The sequence below is a fragment of the Mauremys reevesii genome, linkage group 17, assembly GCF_016161935.1.
Source record: "Mauremys reevesii isolate NIE-2019 linkage group 17, ASM1616193v1, whole genome shotgun sequence".
In the NCBI taxonomy this organism is placed as follows: domain Eukaryota; kingdom Metazoa; phylum Chordata; order Testudines; family Geoemydidae; genus Mauremys; species Mauremys reevesii.
Window position 1 is genome coordinate 21,260,363 of NC_052639.1, and position 21,197 is coordinate 21,281,559.

The 21,197-nt window shown below is 48.7% G+C and overlaps 1 non-coding gene across 1 annotated transcript; it reads right to left on the reverse strand.

Annotated features, from left to right (window-relative positions):
* Positions 1-11,193: 11,193 nt before the first annotated feature.
* Positions 11,194-11,266, reverse strand: TRNAQ-CUG. Its single transcript has one exon. It is a non-coding gene; the product is annotated as a tRNA-Gln (tRNA).
* Positions 11,267-21,197: the final 9,931 nt, after the last annotated feature.

Genomic DNA, 21,197 nt, shown 5'->3' on the forward strand with positions numbered 1-21,197 from the left:
CAAATGCGAACTAGTTGTGGGTGAGGACAAAGTCACGAAGTTCAGCCACCAGGTTTGCCATGACATTATTGGGGATACTGTTCCTGACGGCTTGTAGTCCATCAGTTTCCGTGAAAGGTTCAGAAAAGGGCAACTAAAATGATTAGGCGTTTGGAGAAGGTCTCATACGAGGAAAGATTAAAGAGGCTAGGACTCTTCAGCTTGGAAAAGAGGAGACTAAGGGGGGATATGATAGAGGTATATAAAATCATGAGTGATGTTGAGAAAGTGGATAAGGAGAAGTTATTTACTTATTCCCATAATACAAGAACAATGAAATTAATAGGCAGCAGGTTTAAAACAAATAAAAGGAAGTTCTTCTTCACGCAGCGTACAGTCAACTTGTGGAACTCCTTACCTGAGGAGGTTGTGAAGGCTAGGACTATAACAATGTTTAAAAGGGAACTGGATAAATTCATGGTGGCTAAGTCCATAAATGGCTATTAGCCAGGATGGGTAAGAATGGTGTCCCTAGCCTCTGTTCGTCAGAGAATGGAGATGGATGGCAGGAGGAAGATCACTTGATCATTGCCTGTTAGGTTCACTCCCTCTGGGGCACCTGGCATTGGCCACTGTCGGTAGACAGATACTGGGCTAGATGGACCTTTGGTCTGACCCGGTACGGCCGTTCTTATGTTCTTACACTTGGGGAGAATGACTAGCAACCTGGCTACCATGGCAAGAGCTACCTTTGACAACTGATTGCCCCCTTATTACCAGAACATCATTACAGAAAGGAAGTTTGTAATGAAACAGGGCCAGATGTGGATAGCCGGGATAGCCTCCTGCTGTGCTCATTTGAGTTTGTACTGTAGTACGGTGCAGTGTTTCTTTACAAAGGGCAATTGTTTGCTAGTTTCCTTAGTAAGGACTAGGTGAAAATAAGATGAAAAATTCCAGCTCTTTTCCTTGGAGATTGTTTATCTGCTCCTTGCACGTGGCTCTGCGCGCCGTCAGCCGGGGTGGGCCAGGCTGCGGACGTGACTCAGGCTTGGGCCACATGGCCGCACTTTCCTGACGAGGCATGAGGCAGGCCAAGAGCTTTGCACAGCCTACAGGGAAGTGGGAGGGAGGCGTCTTCAAGCCAGCCTGTCTCCTCCGCTTCTCCCTTGCCGCTTGGGCGGAGGCGGGAAGGGAGCGAAATGTTCCTGGCTGAAAGTTTTTGGGCTCGGCCTTGAGGATTAAGCCTGAGCCTCCGGCACGGCTGCTGGGAGATGGGTTTCTGAATGGCATCCAGCCCGCTCTTCGGGCCACCAGCTGAAAGCACTGAGGCCAAGAGGAAGCAAAATGGGGCCTTTGAGGCTCCCAGCAGGCCTCAGGGAGCAAGGAAGTAGCACAGGCTTACTACTGTCCCTGCAGGGGCTTGAACCACCATCCTTTCCGTTAACAAACATACTGACCCACTGCACCACAGATCAGTAAGGCTGTATTGAGCATACAAGTCAGGAATCAGCTCAGAGTATGGTATAGCAGATGTGTGCAGTGATCAGGGATAAAAGTGACTTAAAGGACTTGGCAGTACTCCAGAGTCCAGTGGAGGGGATGGTTCCTCAACCGGAGGAGGTGCGGCCTCTATTGGAAGAGGTGGGGCCTTTAAATTCTGGGGCTTTTAAATTAGGATTTAAAGGGCTTGCGGATTTGGCTGAAGCTAGGAGCCAGGCCCTTTAAATCACCCCTGGAGCTAACAGCTGCAGAGGTGGCTGGGAGTCCTGGGGTTTGGGCAGGGGTGAAAGTAATTTATATTTCTTACCCATATAGTCCAATCGCAAGCAACCCACCTCTCCTACATACTTCATGGATCCCTCCCATTGCATGACATAGACAGAGAAAATAAAACTACTATTACTACTATCAGTACTGTCTGTAATAAAACTTTACTATTGGAATAAGCCTGAAAAAGTGAAAACTCACTGTCCCATTTTTCTCTGTGTCTTCCCTCCTCCTCCAGCGAGGCTGGAGACACTAGGCTCCATGCTTTCTTCCTGTCTGGCACTGAGCAGAGCCCCTGCTGTGGGGGCGGGGAGGAATGCAGAGCTTTGTCTGCAGGAGAGGGAGAGGGAGAGGGAGAGGGGACAGGACAGTACAGTACAGTGAATTTTCCCCTTCCACCTGCTTTTATTAGCTCTGGATTTAAGATGTGCAGCCAAATGCTTGTATTTGTTGTGTATATTAGTATTGGAGAGATTCCCTCATCCCGGGGGCAGAAGAGGACTGCTCCTGCCATGGTCAAACACACTCTCCTCCCTCCCCCAAGCTACTGTGAGTGAAATTAACAAGAATGCCAGAAAGCGCTCCTAACCCCGGGGGCTGAACAGCTCAGGGAACAGCTGAGTTTAAACTATTCTTATGCAGGGGACAGGCTTCTCCCTCCCTCAGCCAGCCTCCTTTCCTTACCGGCCCTCCGTACCGGCCGGTACCTGCTTACTTTCACCTCTGGCCAGTGATTTCCTTACACCCCCCCCTGAATTTCCCCCCCCCCCAGTTTTGTGAGCTAGTTACATACCAATTTAGTGACTGTTTGGAAATCTGAATTTAAACTGAAACATTAATACACACTTTAAAAGCTTATACAGTGTATGATAAAATATGTGTATCTGAAAAAGTATAATAGATTTGAAAAGTATGAACATAGACTAGCTTCCTTGCTTCCTTATACAGCTGTTTTTTATGATGTCAGTGCATTCATTTCGGTGATGTTGGCCAACCTAATAATTTCAAATGATGATTTGTAAGCAAAGTCTAAATGAGTTCTCCCCGACAGCTAGTGATGAGCTGGGGGCTAAGGCTTCAGAGCCAGATTATATTTACATTCACACCTAATCTACCTAGGGATCCAGCAAACAGAGCTGTGTTGTCCAAGTGAGAGATTTTGGCTGGGGTTACATAACATAAGAACATAAGAAAGGCCATACCAGGTCAGACCAAAGGTCCATCTAGCCCAGTATCTGTCTACCGACAGTGGCCAATGCCAGGTGCCCCTGAGAGAGTGAATCTAACAGGCAATGATCAAGTGATCTCTCTCCTGCCATCCATCTCCATCCTCTGACGAACAGAGGCTAGGGACACCATTCTTACCCATCCTGGCTAATAGCCATTTATGGACTTAGTCACCATGAATTTATCCAGTCCCCTTTTAAACATTGTTATAGTCCTAGCCTTCACAACCTCCTCAGGTAAGGAGTTCTACAAGTTGACTGTGCGCTGCGTGAAGAAGAACTTCCTTTTATTTGTTTTAAACCTGCTGCCTATTAATTTCATTTGCTGACCCCTAGTTCTTGTATTATGGGAATAAGTAAATAACTTTTCCTTATCCACTTTCTCAACATCACTCATGATTTTATATACCTCTATCATGTCCCCCCTTAGTCTTCTCTTTTCCAAACTGAAGAGTCCTAGCCTCTTTAATCTTTCCTCATATGGGACCCTCTCTAAACCCCTAATCATTTTAGTTGCTCTTTTCTGAACCTTTTCTAGTGCTAGAATATCTTTTTTGAGGTGAGGAGACCACATCTGTACACAGTATTCGAGGTGTGGGCGTACCATGGATTTATATAAGGGCAATAATATATTCTCAGTCTTATTCTCTATCCCTGTTTTAATGATTCCTAACATCCTGTTTGCTTTTTTGACCGCCTCTGCACACTGCGTGGACATCTTCAGAGAACTATCCACGATAACTCCAAGATCTTTTTCCTGACTCGTTGTAGCTAAATTAGCCCCCATCATGTTGTATGTATAGTTGGGGTTATTTTTTCCAATGTGCATTACTTTACATTTATCCACATTAAATTTCATTTGCCATTTTGTTGCCCAATCACTTAGTTTTGTGAGATCTTTTTGAAGTTCTTCACAATCTGCTTTGGTCTTAACTATCTTGAGTAGTTTAGTATCATCTGCAAACTTTGCCACCTCACTGTTTACCCCTTTCTCCAGATCATTTATGAATAAATTGAATAGGATTGGTCCCAGGACTGACCCTTGGGGAACACCACTAGTTACCCCTCTCCATTCTGAGAATTTACCATTAATTCCTACCCTTTGTTCCCTGTCCTTTAACCAGTTCTCAATCCATGAAAGGACCTTTCCTTTTATACCATGACAGCTTAATTTACGTAAGAGCCTTTGGTGAGGGACCTTGTCAACGGCTTTCTGGAAATCTAAGTACACTATGTCCACCAGATCCCCCTTGTCCACATGTTTGTTGACCCCTTCAAAGAACTCTAATAGATTAGTAACACACGATTTCCCTTTACAGAAACCATGTTGACTATTGCTCAAGAGTTTATGTTTTTCTATGTGTCTGACAATTTTATTCTTTACTATTGTTTCAACTAATTTGCCCGGTACCGACGTTAGACTTACCGGTCTGTAATTGCCGGGATCACCCCTAGAGCCCTTTTTAAATATTGGCGTTGCATTAGCTAACTTCCAGTCATCAGGTACCGAAGCCGATTTAAAGGACAGGTTACAAACCTTAGTTAATAGTTCCGCAACTTCACATTTGAGTTCTTTCAGAACTCTTGGGTGAATGCCATCTGGTCCCGGTGACTTGTTAATGTTGAAATCACTGAGAGCTGGTGGAACCTCAAGAGACCAAATCGCAGAGATCACAGTGGTAGGTGACAGCAGAAGGTGACTGTGCAGGGCCATTGGCAACAGAGTGGTGGAGTGAACAGTGGCACAATGAACAGCCGTTGCCAGAGCAAACTTTGCCTTTTTGTCCCCCACCTGGAAGGTGTACTCACGTGAAAGCACCTCTGAACTCTGAGTCTCCACTGACCAAGGACAACACCAGTGAGCGGAGTGCAGTGGAGGGAAAAGTGAGGGGCACGTTAAATAAACATTTGTTTGTTGGACTATATTTTAGTCACTTTGCTCCAGAATGCTAGATTTGTGACTGGGAATGGAAACTTATATAAATATGTTTCCCAGTAGGCCAAGATTTTTAAAATGCAGTATTTGCCAAGGTTGTTACCTCACATTGTTGCTATCTTGGGAGGTCATTATGTTGGGGAGTTTCTGTACTAAACATTTTTATTATAATTAATTTTTACATAAGAATGGTCATACTGGGTCAGACCCATGGTCCATATAGCCCAGTGCCCTGTCTTACAACAGTGGTCAAGGCCAGGTGCTTCAGAGGGAATGAACAGAACAGGGAATCATCAAGTGATCCATCCCCTGTTGCCCATTCCCAGCTTCTGGCAAACAGGCTAGGGACACTCAGAGCATGGTGTTGCATCCCTCTCATCCTGGCTAATAGCCACAGATGGACCTGTTCTCCAGGAATTTATCTAGTTCTTTTTAAAATCCTGTTATAGTTTTGGTCTTCACAGCATCCCCTGACAAAGAGTTCCCTGGGTTGACTTTATATTGTGTGAAGAAATACTTCCTTTTGTTTTTTTAAAATCTGCTGCCTATTAATTTCATTGGGTGACTGCTAGTTCTTGTGTTATGTGAAGGATTCAATAAAATTTCCTTATTCACTTTCTTCGCACCAGTCAAGATTTTATAGACCTCTATCATATCCCCATTAGTCATCTCTTTTCAGCTGAAAATTCCCAGTCACTTTAATCTCTCCTCCTGTTTCATACCCCTCATCATTTTAGTTGCCCATCTCTGTACCTTTTCCAATTCCAATATATATTTTTTAGGATGGGTGACCAGATCTGCACACACTATTCAGGGTGAGCACGTACCATAGATTTATATAGAGGCAATATGATATTTTCTGTCTTATTATCTATCCCTTTCATAATGATTCCCAACATTGTTTGCTTTTGTGACTGTTGCTGCATGTGGAGTGGATGTTTTCAGAGAACTATCCACAATGACTCCAAGATCTCTTCCTTGAGTGTTAACAGCTAATTCAGATGCCATCATTTTGTATGTATAGCTGAGATTGCTTTCCAATGTGCATTACTTTGCATTTATCAACATTGAATTTAATTTGCCATTTTGTTGCCCAGCCACCCAGTTTCATGGGATCCCTTTGTAGCTCTTCGCAGTCTGCCTGGGACTTAACTATCTTGAATAGTTTTGTATCATCTGTAAATTTTGCCACCTCACTGTTTACCCATTTTCCAGATGAATATGTTGAATAGGACCCCTTGAGGGGTCCCAGTACTGAGCCCTCAAGGATACCACTTTTATCTCTCTCCATTCTGAAAACTGATAATTTATTCCTACCCTTTGTTTCCCATCTTTTAACCAGTTACTGATCCATGAGAGGATCTGCCCTCTTACCCCATGATGGCTTACTTTTCAAAAGTCAATTTAAATTAAATACTTTTTTTAAATTATATATTTTTAGAAATCTAGATCTGTTATGTGTTTTGGTGTAACTTGCATTTTCCTTATGTTACATTTCCATTATCCTAACAAAACATTTACTTTATTCACTTTCTTCACATCAGTCAAGATTTTATAGACTTTTAGCATATCTCCCCTTAGTCGTCTCTTTTCTAAGCTGAAAATTCCCAGTCATTGTGGGGGACTGTATCAAAAGCTTTGCTAAAGTCCAGAAATAGCACATCCACTGCTTTCCCCTCATCCACAGAGCCGGTTATCTCATCATAGAAGGCAATTAGGTTAGTCAGGCATGACTTGCCCTTGGTGAATCCATGCTGACTGTTCCTGATCACTTTCCTCCTTTAAGTGGTTCAGATTTGATTCCTTGAGGACCTGTTCCATGATTTTTCCAGGGACTGAGGTGAGACTGACTGGCCTGTAGTTCCCTGGATCTTCCTTCTTCCCTTTTTTAAAGATGGGCACTACATTAGCTCTTTTCCAGTCATCCGGGACCTCCCCCGAGCGCCATGATTTTTCAAAGATAATGGCCAATGGCTCTGCAATCTCATCGGCCAACTCCTTTATCACCCTCGGATGCAGTGCATCCGGCCCCATGGACTTGTGCTCGTCCAGCTTTTCTAAATAGTCCCAAACTACTTCTTTCTCCACAGAGAGCTGGTCACCTCCTCCCCATACCGTGCTGCAGAGTGCAGCTGTCTGGGAGCTGACCTTGTCTGTGAGGACAGAGGCAAAAAAAGCATTGAGTACACTAGCTTTCTCCACATCCTCTGTCACTAGGTTCCCTCCTTCATTCAGCAAAGGGGCCCACACTTTCCTTTACTTTCTTCTTGTTGCTAACATACCTAAAGAAACCCTTCTTGTTACTCCTAACATCTCCGGCTAGCTGCAACTCCAAGTGTGATTTGGCCTTCCTAATTTCACTCCTCCATGCCTGAGCAATACTTTTATACTCCTCCTGGTTATTTGTCCAATCTTCCACTTCTTGTAAGCTGTTTTTGTGTTTAAGACGAGCAAGGATTTCACTGTTAAGCCAAGCTGGTCGCCTGCCATATTTACTTTTCTTCCTACACATCGGGATGGTTTGTTCCTGCAACCTCAATAAGGATTCTTTAAAATACAGCCAGCTTTCCTCGACTCCTTTCCCCATCATGTTATTCTCCCAGGGACCTTGCCCATCAGTTCCCTGAGGGAGTTGAAGTCTGCTTTTCTGAAGTCCAGGGTCTCTGTTCTACTGCTCTCCTTTCCTCCTTGTGTCAGGATCCTGAACTCGACCATCTCATGGTCACTGCCTCCCCTTTCTTAAAAAGCGAAGGTTTCAGAGTAGCAGCCGTGTTAGTCTGTACTGCAAAAGAACATAAGCTTTCGTGGGCTACATCCGATGAAGTGGACTGTAGCCCGCGAAAGCTTATGCTCAAATAAATTTGTTAGGGCATGGCTACACTTGCAAATTTGCAGCGCTGCAGCAGGGTGTGAAAACACACCCTCTCAGCACTGCAAATTGCGGCGCTGCAAGGCGCCAGTGTGGTCAAAGCCCCAGCGCTGGGGCGCGGCTCCCGGCGCTGTACGTTATTCCCCACAGGGAGGTGGAGTATGGACAGCGCTGGCAGAGCTCTCTCCCAGCACTGGCGCTTTGACTACACTTAGCGCTTCAAAGCGCTGCCGCGGCAGCGCTTTGAAGTGCAAGTGTAACCATAGCCTTAGTCTCTAAGGTGCCACAAGTGCTCCTGTTCTTTTTTTAAAAGCAAACAGAATGTTGGGAATCACTGACTGCCGCTGCACACTGAGAGGATGTTTTCAGAGAACTATCCACAATGACTGCAAGATCTTTCTTGAGTGTTAACAGCTAATTCAGACTCCTTCATTTTGTATGTATAGTTGAGATTGTTTTCCAATGTACATTACTTTGCATTTATCAACATTAAATTTCATCTGCCATTTTGTTGCCCAGTCACCCAGTTTTATGAGATCCCTTTGTAATTCTTCTCAGTCTGCCTGGGACTTACCTATCTTGAATAGTTTTGTATCATCTGCAAATGTTGCCACCTCACTGTTTACCCATTTTTCCAGATCATTTATGAATATGTTGAACAGCACTGGTCCCAGTACCGACCCCTCAGGGATACCACTATTTATCTCTCTCCATTCTGAAAACTGATAATTTATACCTACCCTTTGTTTCCCATCTTTTAACCAGTTACTGATCCATGAGAGGACTTTCCTCTTTCACCATGATGGCTTACTTTTCAAAAGTCAATTTAAATTAAATCCTTTAAAAAAAAATTATATTTATTTAGAAATCTAGACCTGTTATGTGTTTTGGTGTAACTTGCATTATTCTTATGTTAAATTTGCATAATCCTAACAAAACATTTACTTTATTCATATCTCTTTTATATATCTCATTGGTCCTGACACCCCCCCTGTAACCTCGATCCCCCAGCCTATTTTCAATTCCTGGGGAAACCACTGCCTCTGGCAGTGGTTAGACAAGCAACAGCAAGGCACTGGACTGGTCTGGAGTGAAAGTTCTGTGGGAAGGAACTGAAAAGAGTATTGGGGCTGCGGTGCAGCGCTTGCAGACACTTTCTTTGGCCTGTTTTCCTGGAAGAGTTAGCAGCGAGAGATTGTTAGTCACAGGTCAGTGGGTGGGTTTGTGCAAACTAGGAGTGTACAGGGAACTGTCTTTGAACAGAAGGAAGGAGAGAAACCGGCAAGAGGAAGGAGGCTGAAAGACTTCTCTGGCTTTGAACAGAATTCTGTGTTAATAGTTCTTGCTTTTAGCTGATCTCACTGAGGTCAGTTGGGGCGCATGGACAGACATGGGAGTGACTCAGCCAGGTCATTCCCATCTTCTGCCAAGCAACCAGGAGATGACAATGGCTAGCAGTTGTACTGTACTGTTTGCTACCAGCCTAAGACGTAAAAACTAGATGAATCAAAACAAGAAATTGACCTGTTTTGTTTTGTGAAATCAACAGCCTGCTAAACCCAGGGTTTTGAGTTCAATCCTTGAGAGGGCCATTGTGTGTGACAAAGTTGTTTGTGTTTCTCCTTGATGCAAAGCCACCCCTTTTGTTGATTTTAATTCCCTGTAAGCCATGCCATCAGTCGCCCCTCCCTCCATCAGAGCAATGGCAGACAATTGTTTCACGCCTTTTCTCAGTGCAGAACCAGAATCTGCAAAAGCGAAAACAGGCAAGGAGGTGACAGCAGTGCGGTGACAAGAGTGATGAGGACATAGACATGGTCATAGACTTCTCACAGAGTACAGGCCGGGCAATGTGCCCTGGCAATGTGCACATCATGCTGATGAGCTCTGCATGAGCTCTGCATGGTCAACTGTGCTGATCAGCACGCCACACTGGCCAAACAGGAAATGAAATTAAAAGTTTGCGACCCTTTTCCTGTCTACCTGGACAGTGCATCTGAGTTGAAAACGCTGTCCAGAGTGGTCACAATGGAGCACTCTGGGATAGCTCCTGGAGGCCAATACCATCGAATTGCGTCCACACTACCCTAAATTTGACCCAGCAAGGCTGATTTCAGTGCTAATCCCCTCGTCGGAGGTGGAGTAAAGAAATCGATTTAAAGAGCCCTTTAAGTTGAAAAAAAGGGCTTTGTCGTGTGCATAGGTCTAGGGTTAAATGGCGGTAACGCTGCTAAATTCGACCTAAAGTCATAGTGTAGACAAGGCCTCAGAGGAATTTTATAGCTACTGGCTGGGTGTCCAAAAAAGGGAGCTACCCACCTACCCTTTCATTGATCACACTTGGTAACTACTAAGCAGAAGCACAGAATCTAGATGGATTTGCTGCGTCTCCTGCAGGCCTTCCTAATGGCACAGCAGGGCTGCTCTTGGCTCTGCACAAGGTTGTTTTGTTTAGCAGTGACTGTGAAGGGACTTCCAGCTATTTGGCTGTGGGAACTCTGGTATTAAGTGGACACCCTGTCTTAACTGTGTATGGCTGTATTGCTTGTAGATTTCTATATTCTGTACTGATGTTACCAAATGGAGTATTTTGTAGCGGTCTGCTATAATTTAACTTATACAAACTATGAATATGCTCCCTCAGACTTAACCACCCGCCTTTCACACACTCCTGCTTCTCACTCTCTGGGCTGGGAACAAGCCACCGGCATGTGCGTCCATTGGATTATTTTTATTTAATTACTTCTCATTGTTAAATTATTTATGTTTTTAAATTTCATTGCAGTGCATTTTCTTCCTGCCACTGTCACCTGGCAGCTAAGGGATGTGAGATTCTCCTCCATTGCGTTTCTGCCCACGGAAAAGAAGAGACCCCACACTTCAGTACCTTTGGAAATAAAAGCAACCTGAAACAAACCAGCTGTCTCCTCAGTGTGCAGTTTGTGTCTCTTTAGTGCAGTTGATGTGTGTGCAGCATGTGTGGTGGACAGGGGCACTGTGTGCTCACATGGGAATTCACCATCCTTGGTGCAGGATTTGACTTGTTCTGGGAGTGAACATAGCACTTGTGGAGTTTCAGGCACAGGCTGCATGACCCTCCATTTATCTTTGGTGCAGATACAGCCCAGGCAGCACTAGTGCAACCTCCTCTCCTGCTGCCCTCCACCATCATCTGCACAGCCCACCTGTCAGGGCAGGAGGGGAATGTTGCTCCATGGATCCTGGTTCTCAGATGGGACTACCCTGGGATGGGGAGGTGTGGTTGCATCCATTAGGTCACCAGACTGAGCCTTCTAATATCCCTTGGTGATTGTTCCCAAGATCCAGGACTTTGTGCTCAAACATCTCCCAGCTTCCTTGTTTAATATAAAGGCCAAGGTTTCCTTGCAATATACAGGAAGAAAGTAGATTTTCACCCCAGATGGGACTTGAACCCACAATCTCTGGATTCAGAAGCCAATGCCTTATCCATTAGGCCACTGGGGCCCTGATGTACAGCTACTGAAGAGATGGAAATTCCCTCTCATAAATGCACATTCCTCGCATTTGCTTCAACACTAAATAGCCCCTTTATGTGCCTTACAGAAATGTCTGCATCCCCTGGCAGCGAGGCAACTGGGCAGGTTGCTGACACAATTTCAACACAGAATACAAAGTGTACAGTGCTGACTATATATAGTTTTATTACAAATATTTACACTGTAAAATATAAAGTACTATAGTGCAATCTCTTTATCATTAAAGTGCAACTTGCATATGTAGATTTTTTTTTGTTGCATAAGTGCACTCAAAAAGAAAACAATGTAAAACTTTAGAGTCCAGTCAGTCCTACTTCGGGTTCAGCCAATCGCTGAGACAAACAAGTTTGTTTACATTTACTGGAGATAATGCTGCCCGTGTCTTATATACGTCACCTAAAAGTGAGAACAGGCTCTCTCATGGCACTTTTGTAGCCAGCGTTGCAAGGTATTAACGTGCAGATATGCTAACATCCATATGCCTTCATACTTCAACCACCATTCCAGAGGACATGCTTCCATGCTGATAATGCTCGTTAAAAAAATAACGTGTTAATTTGTGACTGAAGACCTTGATGAAGAACTGTATGTCTCCTGCTCCATGGTTCTATCCGCATTCTGCCATATATTTCATTTTATGGCAGTCTTGGGTGATGACCCAGCACATGTTGTTCACTTTAAGAACACTTTCACTGCAAATTTGACAAAACGCAAAGAAGGTATAACGTGAGATTTCTAGAGACAGCTACAGCGCTCGAGCCAAAGTTTAAGAATCTGAAGAGCCTTCCAAAATCCAAGAGGGACGAGGTGTGAAACGTTGTCAGAAGTCCTCAAAGAGCAACACTCTGATGCAGACACTACAGAACCTGAACCACTAGACAGGAAAATCAATCTTCGGTTGGTGGCATCGTTATCGAGCAGTACCTGTCATCAGCATGGAAGCATGTCCCTGGCCTCTGATTGCTAGCAGCTCGGAGAGGAGAACAGGGGCTGGACCTCTCCATGGCCGCCTGGTCTGCTCACTCCCTCTGAAGCCCATAGCCAGGGCCAGCCTTTGGGGTGGGTGCCACCAGGGAATTGCCCAGGGGTACCATGGTCAAGGGCGGTGCTGTACGGTAGCAGAGAGGTGTGTGCTGCTGGTGTAAAGTCAGAAACTGCTCCCGGCTGGCAGGGGAGTGCTGCTTGGGGTGGTGCCCAGATTTCTCCCTGCTCCCTCCCGGCATAGGAGCATGGGGGGAGGGAGGGGAAGAGAAGGGGGAGATAGCGGTGATGAGCGGATACTGCTCCCCCCAATGTTCCTCCGTGCCCCCCTCTCACAGCCCCCTAGCGATGTGCGGAGGAGCAGTGTTCAGGGGCGGCGGGGGGAGCGAGCAGCAATGCCAGCTACTCTGTGCATCCAGGTCAGTTTCCCCAAGTGGGCACAGGAGGGGTGCAGGGTTAGGGAACCGGGGGCCCCGGGCTGGGATTACGGGTGCGGGCGGAGGCCGGGGTTCGGGGACCGGGAGGGGGCCCCGGGTTCGGGGTGCAGAGCTTCAGGGTTGGGTGCCGGGGGGGGGAGCAGGGATTAGGGGGACAGTAGCACAGACCCCACCTACTCCTCCTGCTTTCTCCTGACACCAGCACCACCCTTCCCAGCATCGCCTCATGGCAGCATCTGCTTCCGGACTCGCACCAGAAACGGGAAGTCTGGGCCCTGCCTGGCAGCGGCTGTCAGGAAATGGAAGCAGGAGACACGACCACTCCCATGGTGCTGTGGGGCCTGTCCTGGCTGGTGGGAGATGGAGGCAGTGGATACTACCACTCCCATGGTGCCATAGGGTTTTCAGGTGGGGTGCCTCCCCCCCCGGGTTGGGCTCCAGGGGAGGTTTGGCATCTTAAGAGACTGGGGGGGGGGGTTGCTTGGAGGAGGTTTGAGGACCAACAGCGAAGGGGAAGTTGGACACTGGCCAGAATACCAGGGAGACAAGGCAGGTGAGGTGATACCTGTTACTGGACCAGCTTTGGAGCCACACAGGGTCTTCTTCATGCAGGGGAAAGGTGCTCAGAGCATCACAGTTCAATAGAAGGTGGAACGCTCTGCCCTGAACACCAGACATTCCCCTGCTTCCTGGAACGGGGGGGCCTGTCCCCACTGTCCTGTAAACAGCCCCACCACAGACACCAGAGGTGGCTGCATCTTAGCACCAAGACACCAGTGGTCACTGCTCCAGAGGAGATGGTACATACAGGCCACTGCCCTACGTGGCCCCACACGTTACTGCCCCAAGAGATGAGGTACACACAGGCTACTACTCAAACTGGGCACCTGGGGTCACTGCAGCAATGGTTGTGGGGGATACATGCAGGGCACTGCCGCACATGGCCACCAGGGGCCACTGCTGCAATGGTGGTGGTTTGGGGCAGGGGGGATGATAAACAGGCCACTGACTGAAGTGGCCACTACCACAATGGTGTGGGGAGAGAGGGAGGGAGATATCAATAGGGCACTGCCACACCAGGGCACCACAGGAGGTCACTGCTCCAATTAGTAGAGATACACATCGGGTAGTGCCCCAACTGGGGCACTACCCCAGAGAGAGAGGGGGCTGGGGAGAGAAGAGGAAATCAAAGGCCACTGCCTCACTTAGCCACCAGGGGTCACTACCTAAATAGGGGGGGACAAACACACAGGGCACTGCCCCACCTGACCAACAGGGGTCACTGCCCCAATTGGGGGATATACAGAGGGTATTGCCCCACAGAGATGCCAGGGATCAGTGCCTGCCATACCTGGCTCAGGGGTAGAAGGGATAGGGTGACCAGATGTCCCAATTTTATAGGGACAGTCCCAATATTTGGGGCTTTTTCTTATGTAGGTGCCTATTACCCTCCACCCCATCCCGATTCTTCACACTTTCTATCTGGTCACCCTGGGGGCAGGGGCAGGGAGAGAGGGGCTACACACAGGGCACTGCCATACTTGGCCACCAGTGCACATCCCTAGTGGGGGAGTGACACACACCAGGAGCAGGGCTCACTGCCACAAAGGGGTTGGAAGATACTGAGGGCACTGCCTGACACGGCGACCCAGGCACACTGCCACCTTGGGGGAGGTGAAAAACACACCTCAGGCACTGATTCCTCTGGCTACCAGTGGTCACTGGCCCAAGGCAGGGGTTGGGGGGACTAAATACACAGGGGACTGCCCCACTGGGACAACACGAGTCACCGAGATGAGAGTGGGCTATGCAGAGGGCACTGCCCCAATGGCTCATATACATACAGGGCCCTGCCTCACCTACCCACCAGCGCTCACAGGCGCAATGGCAGTGGTGGGGTCACATAGGCAACTGCCCTCAGTGGCCAGCAGGGGGCGCTGCAGCAATGCTAGGGGGGATACATGCCAGGCATTGCTGCCCCTCACCACCAGGAGTCACTGCTCCTACAAGGAGGCCCCCTACAGGACACTCTCGTGCCTGGCCAGCAGGGGTCACTATCACTGGGGAGGGGCTATGGGGAAGCAGAGAAAGAGCAACTAACTGCAGTGGGGAAAATCGTCATCTACCGGGGAGAAAGAACGGACTCCGCTAGGACATCGCACCAACTCCGGCCAGGCTGGATACCAGCAATTCGGGGCTGGAGCAGCTCCAGCTAGAGGCTGGGCGGAGGCAGGTGACCTCGGTCTCTGTGCTGAGCAGGATGCGTTGGCAGCGAGGAGGGACAGGGAACCCCCCAGCCAGGGTCTTGCTGCCCAAGGAGGGGGAGATCTGTGGCAGTTTTGGAGTAGCTGGTTCAGCAGCCGTGAGCCGCATGCTTGTCCCCGCCTGAGCTCTCCAGGAGCACATAACACACAGGTGTGTGCTGGATGTAGGCACCAGTGTAACGACAGGGCCAGACTCTGCTGAGTGCTGCCTGCGAGAGACAGGGGCAGAGTCAGACGGGCAGATGGGGGCAGGAGATGACAGGGCCAGCGGCCATGAGCTGAACCCATCACAAGTCCAGCCTGTGACGTCACCATCCGTCCCTGCAGCTCTCCATCTGTCCCGCTGTCCGTCCAACTCTCAACCCCCATCCGTCCCCAATGTATGCCACACACCCCCCTTCACCCATCTGCCTCACACACTCATCTATTTCCTCATGCATCCTGCTGTCCCTCTGATTGTCCCTGCAGTGCCCAGCACAAGGAGGCATAGTGGACCCTGAGTGAGGCTTTTGGGTGATGCAGTAATGGAGCTAGCGGGTGATAAGGAGGGTTCTGGGAATCTCTAATCCCAGCCCCACTTCTCCTGTGCCCAAAGCCATGACGACGAGCCCAGCCCTCTCAGTGTCAGACCCCACAGCCCCAAAGACATGACTGGCCACTCATGCTGTGACCCAGTTACACCAATGAGGTCTACCCGAAGATAGAGGGTTGGAAGAGCAACCCCCTTATCCTGGCAGGCAGGACACATCCTTTCCAATATGGCAGAGACCTTGCCCGGGGGCAGATGGATCCAGCTGAGCCCATAGGAGACTGGGGGAGGGGGAGCAGAGGAAGAGGATGCAGGCAACTGAACATGACAGGTGTCCATGAAAGGAGAGAGAGAGTTTGAGTGTAAGTTGGCCAACATAGAGAAACCTCGGAGGAAGAAAGAAACTCAGAACAGGGAGTCACCCTCATGGATCCAACTTTCTGCTAGGGAGCTCACACCACTCCTGGCCAGAGATGATCAGCCCTCGCAAATGGCAACATCATCTCCCTTGAAGCCACAGCTAGTCTGGAAACCCACACCCAGGTAACGGGAAGTCCCTGCCTGGAGCCAGGAGGACTGTGACCAGAGCCCTTCCCAAACCAGATACATATCTCACCGACAGAGACAGCTACTCTGATCCCAGCTGGGCAGGTCTTGCCTGGCATCAACAGGATTCACGCAGTCACTGCTCTCGCTCACTTTCCATCTCACCTCAGGGCTGGACTCCGTCCCCGCGATTTATTTTCTCTTGGTATGAAACACAACACAAAAGAAAAAGCAACGGTGGCGAGGCTCCTCTTCTCACTACTCCCACACCCCAGGGCTCCGGCTTCAACCCTCCTCCCATTCTGCCATCACAGCTACAATTAGAAATCTGCAGCCTGGGCTCACACCTGGTTGTCTCCCCAATCCTTGGCGCTGTCCAGCACGTCTCCCTCCACAGAAGTCACCTGGCCTCGTCTTAGACTCCATCTTCATATTGCTCTTCTCCTTCCCAGAGCTCCTGCTCTGCCCCTCAGGCCTGTCTGTGCTCAGCTCTGCAGGCAGAGGGGAAGGGGCACGATGGGAGCACACACGCCCCATTCCAGACACCCCGCAGCATCCACCGGGCTACCAAACCACGTCACCTGTGGTCAAAACCACCCCCCACCCCGAGGGAGCAAACAGCCTTGGTGAGCCCAGCACACACAAGGCAGGAAAAGAGTCACACCCACCCCCAGCCCAGCCCAAGGGAGCTTCCCCACTTCCCGGCCACAGGCCCACGGGGCTCCTGGATGGGCAGTGGGGCCCTGAAGAACTAGCTCAGCGTGTGATGAGTGACTGGGGGTATGTGGGGCAGGGCTGCCCGGGGGCAGGAGGGCAGTTTGCCCTGGCCCCACAGGGGCCCCCACTGGAGTTTTCAGGGCCCCTGGAGCAGGGTCCTTCACTGCCCCGGGGCCTGGAAAACCCTTGCGGGCCGGGCCCAGGAGCTTCCTCCGCTCCGGGCGGAAGGACTCCCGCTGGCGAGTTACCGCCGCAGCGGCACCCGCCGCCGTGCCCCCGGGACCGAATTCCCGCCTCTGCCCTGAGCCCCCGCCCGGATCCCACGGATCCCAACGCCGCAGCGCTGGGGAGCCTCGGGCGAGGGAACCGGGCCTCCCGCGCGCCGAGTCTCTGTCCCGCGCTCTCCGCCAATCAGGAGCGGGAGGGGCGGGGCGAAGGGACAGTTACGGCCCTCCTGCAATAGAGGCCGCGCGTGAGAGAGACAGAGAACTACGCTTCCCAGAGTGCACCGGGAGGGGGCGCGTTGTCTGAGCAACCGGCGCACTTCCGCTCTGAGACGAGCCAGGAACTACAACTCCCAGCCTGCCCCGGGGCACCTCCGTCCTCTCCAGCCCAGGGAAGGGCGGGTCCCTGGGTCAACCTGACACCTCCCCTCACAACTCCTCAGCCCCGCCCCCAGAGAGCCCCGCCCCCCTCCGGTGTACCATCACATTTCGAAACCCTCCCGTTTTGCTACTAGTTGCAGTTTCTGCCGCACAACGTAACCATCTGGGTTCCTGCTCAGGACTTGCTGCCGCCTGATCCATGGGGTTGCAAATCAGGAGGGACAGAGTTTTTGGTCAAAAACACTCACATTCTGCTTCCTCCTGGCTAATGTGCCAAATTGACCTATTGCAGGGTTCTGGGGGTTTCTGCATTTTAATTTTATTTTAAATGAAGCGTTTTAAGCATGTTAAAAAACGTATATACTTTATATACAACAATAGTTTAGTTATATATTATAGCCATAAAAAGAGACCTTCTAAAAATATTACAATGTATTACTGGCATGAGAAACCTTAAATCAGAGAGACTAAATGAAGACTCGGCACAGCTCTTCTGAAAGGTTGCCGAACCCTGATCTTTTGGATGCTTGAGGCGCGCTCTTTCACTTTTTTGTGTGTGAATATATGAAAAGGGAGGTAAGGTTTGTGGGTACAGAGCACTCCCCTGACCCCAAGGTAATAAACAGAGTGGCCCCATTCATTTTTTTCAATGGCTTCCTCCTTGATTATTTCCAATGACTTGGCTGCCTACACACCTGTCACTGGTCCGGGGTTGGCTGTGCTCCTGTCACTGGTCCAGGGATGGTTGCAAATCTGGAGAGATGGGGTTTGCGGTCGAAAACGCTCACGATTTGCTTCCTCCTGGCTAATGTGACAAATTGACCTATTGGATGAATGAGGCGCGCACTTCCACTTTTTTGAGTGTGAATACGTGAAAAGGGAGGTAACGTTTGTGGGTACAGCACACTCCCCTGACCCAAGGTGGTAACCAGAGTGGCCCCATTCATTTTCTCCACTGGCTTCCTCCATGATTATTTCCATTGACTTGGCTCCCTACGCACCTGTCACTGGTCCAGGGATGGTTATGCATGTGTCACTGGTCCAGGGATGGCTGTGCCCCTGTCACTGGTCCAGTGATGGTTGCAAATCTGGAGAGATGGGGTTTGCGGTCGAAAACGCTCACAATTTGCTTCCTCCTGGCTAATGTGCCAAATTGACCTATTGGATGAATGAAGCGCGCACTTTCACTTTTTTGAGTGTGAATATGTGAAAAGGGGAGGTAAGGTTTGGGGGTACAGTGCACTCCCCTGACCCCAAGGTGATAACCAGAGTGGCCCCTTTCATGTCCTCCACTGGCTTCCTCCTTGATTATTTCCAATGACTTGGCTGCCTATGCACCTGTCACCGGTCCAGGGATGGTTGCAAATCTGGAGGGATGGTGTTTGCGGTCGAAAACGCTCACGATTTGCTTCCTCCTGGCTAATGTGCCAAATTGACCTATTGGATGAGTGAGGCGCGCACTTCCACTTTTTTGAGTGTGAATACGTGAAAAGGGAGGTAACGTTTGTGGGTACAGCGCACTCCCCTGACCCAAGGTGGTAACCAGAGTGGCCCCATTCATTTTCTCCACTGGCTTCCTCCATGATTATTTCCATTGACTTGGCTCCCTACGCACCTGTCACTGGTCCAGGGATGGTTGCAAATCTGGAGGGATGGGGTTTGTGGTCAAAAACACTCACATTCTGCTTCCTCCTGGCTAATGTGCCAAATGGGGTTGCAAATCAGGATGGACAGAGTTTGTGGTCAAAAACACTCACATTCTGCTTCCTCCTGGCTAATGTGCCAAATTGACCTATTGCAGGGTTCTGGGGGTTTCTGCATTTTAATTTTATTTTAAATGAAGCGTTTTAAGCATGTTAAAAAACTTGTATACTTTATATACAACAATAGTTTAGTTATATATTATAGCCATAAAAAGAGACCTTCTAAAAATATTAAAATGTATTACTGGCATGTGAAACCTTGAATCAGAGAGACTAAATGAAGACTCGGCACAGCTCTTCTGAAAGGTTGCTGAACCCTGATCTTTTGGATGCTTGAGGCATGCTCTTTCACTTTTTTATGTGTGAATACGTGAATAGGGAGGTAAGGGTTGTGGGTACAGAGCACTGCCTGACCCCAAGGTAATAACCAGAGTGGTTCCATTCATTTTTCCACTGGCTTCCTCCTTGATTATTTCCAATGATTTGGCTGCCTATGCACCTGTCACTGGTCCGGGGATGGTTGCAAATCTGGAGAGATGGGGTTTGTGGTTGAAAACGCTCACGATTTGCTTCCTCCTGGCTAATGTGACAAATTGACGTATTGGATGATTGAGGTGTGCTCTTTCACTGTTTTGTGTGTGAATACGTGAAAAGGGGAGGTAAGGTTTGGGGGTACAGAGCACACCCCAGACCCCAAGGTGATAACCACAGTGGCCCCATTCATTTTTTCCACTGGCTTCCTCCTTGATTATTTCCAGTGACTTGGCTGCCTATGCACCTGTCACTGGTCCAGGGATGGTTATGCATGTGTCACTGGTCCAGGGATGGCTGTGCCCCTGTCACTGGTCCAGTGATGGTTGCAAATCTGGAGAGATGGGGTTTGCGGTCGAAAACGCTCACAATTTGCTTCCTCCTGGCTAATGTGCCAAATTGACCTATTGGATGAATGAGGCGCGCACTTTCACTTTTTTGAGTGTGAATATGTGAAAAGGGGAGGTAAGGTTTGGGGGTACAGTGCACTCCCCTGACCCCAAGGTGATAACCAGAGTGGCCCCTTTCATGTCCTCCACTGGCTTCCTCCTTGATTATTTCCAATGACTTGGCTGCCTATGCACCTGTCACCGGTCCAGGGATGGTTGCAAATCTGGAGGGATGGTGTTTGCGGTCGAAAACGCTCACGATTTGCTTCCTCCTGGCTAATGTGCCAAATTGACCTATTGCATGTTTGAGGCGCACTTCCACTTTTTGAGTGTGAATACGTGAAAAGGGAGGTAACGTTTGTGGGTACAGCGCACTCCCCTGACCCAAGGTGGTAACCAGAGTGGCCCCATTCATTTTCTCCACTGGCTTCCTCCATGATTATTTCCATTGACTTGGCTCCCTACGCACCTGTCACTGGTCCAGGGATGGTTGCAAATCTGGAGGGATGGGGTTTGTGGTCAAAAACACTCACATTCTGCTTCCTCCTGGCTAATGTGCCAAATGGGGTTGCAAATCAGGATGGACAGAGTTTGTGGTCAAAAACACTCACATTCTGCTTCCTCCTGGCTAATGTGCCAAATTGACCTATTGCAGGGTTCTGGGGGTTTCTGCATTTTAATTTTATTTTAAATGAAGCGTTTTAAGCATGTTAAAAAACTTGTATACTTTATATACAACAATAGTTTAGTTATATATTATAGCCATAAAAAGAGACCTTCTAAAAATATTAAAATGTATTACTGGCATGTGAAACCTTGAATCAGAGAGACTAAATGAAGACTCGGCACAGCTCTTCTGAAAGGTTGCTGAACCCTGATCTTTTGGATGCTTGAGGCATGCTCTTTCACTTTTTTATGTGTGAATACGTGAATAGGGAGGTAAGGGTTGTGGGTACAGAGCACTCGCCTGACCCCAAGGTAATAACCAGAGTGGTCCCATTCATTTTTTCCACTGGCTTCCTCCTTGATTATTTCCAATGATTTGGCTGCCTATGCACCTGTCACTGGTCCGGGGATGGTTGCAAATCTGGAGAGATGGGGTTTGTGGTTGAAAACGCTCACGATTTGCTTCCTCCTGGCTAATGTGACAAATTGACGTATTGGATGATTGAGGTGTGCTCTTTCACTGTTTTGTGT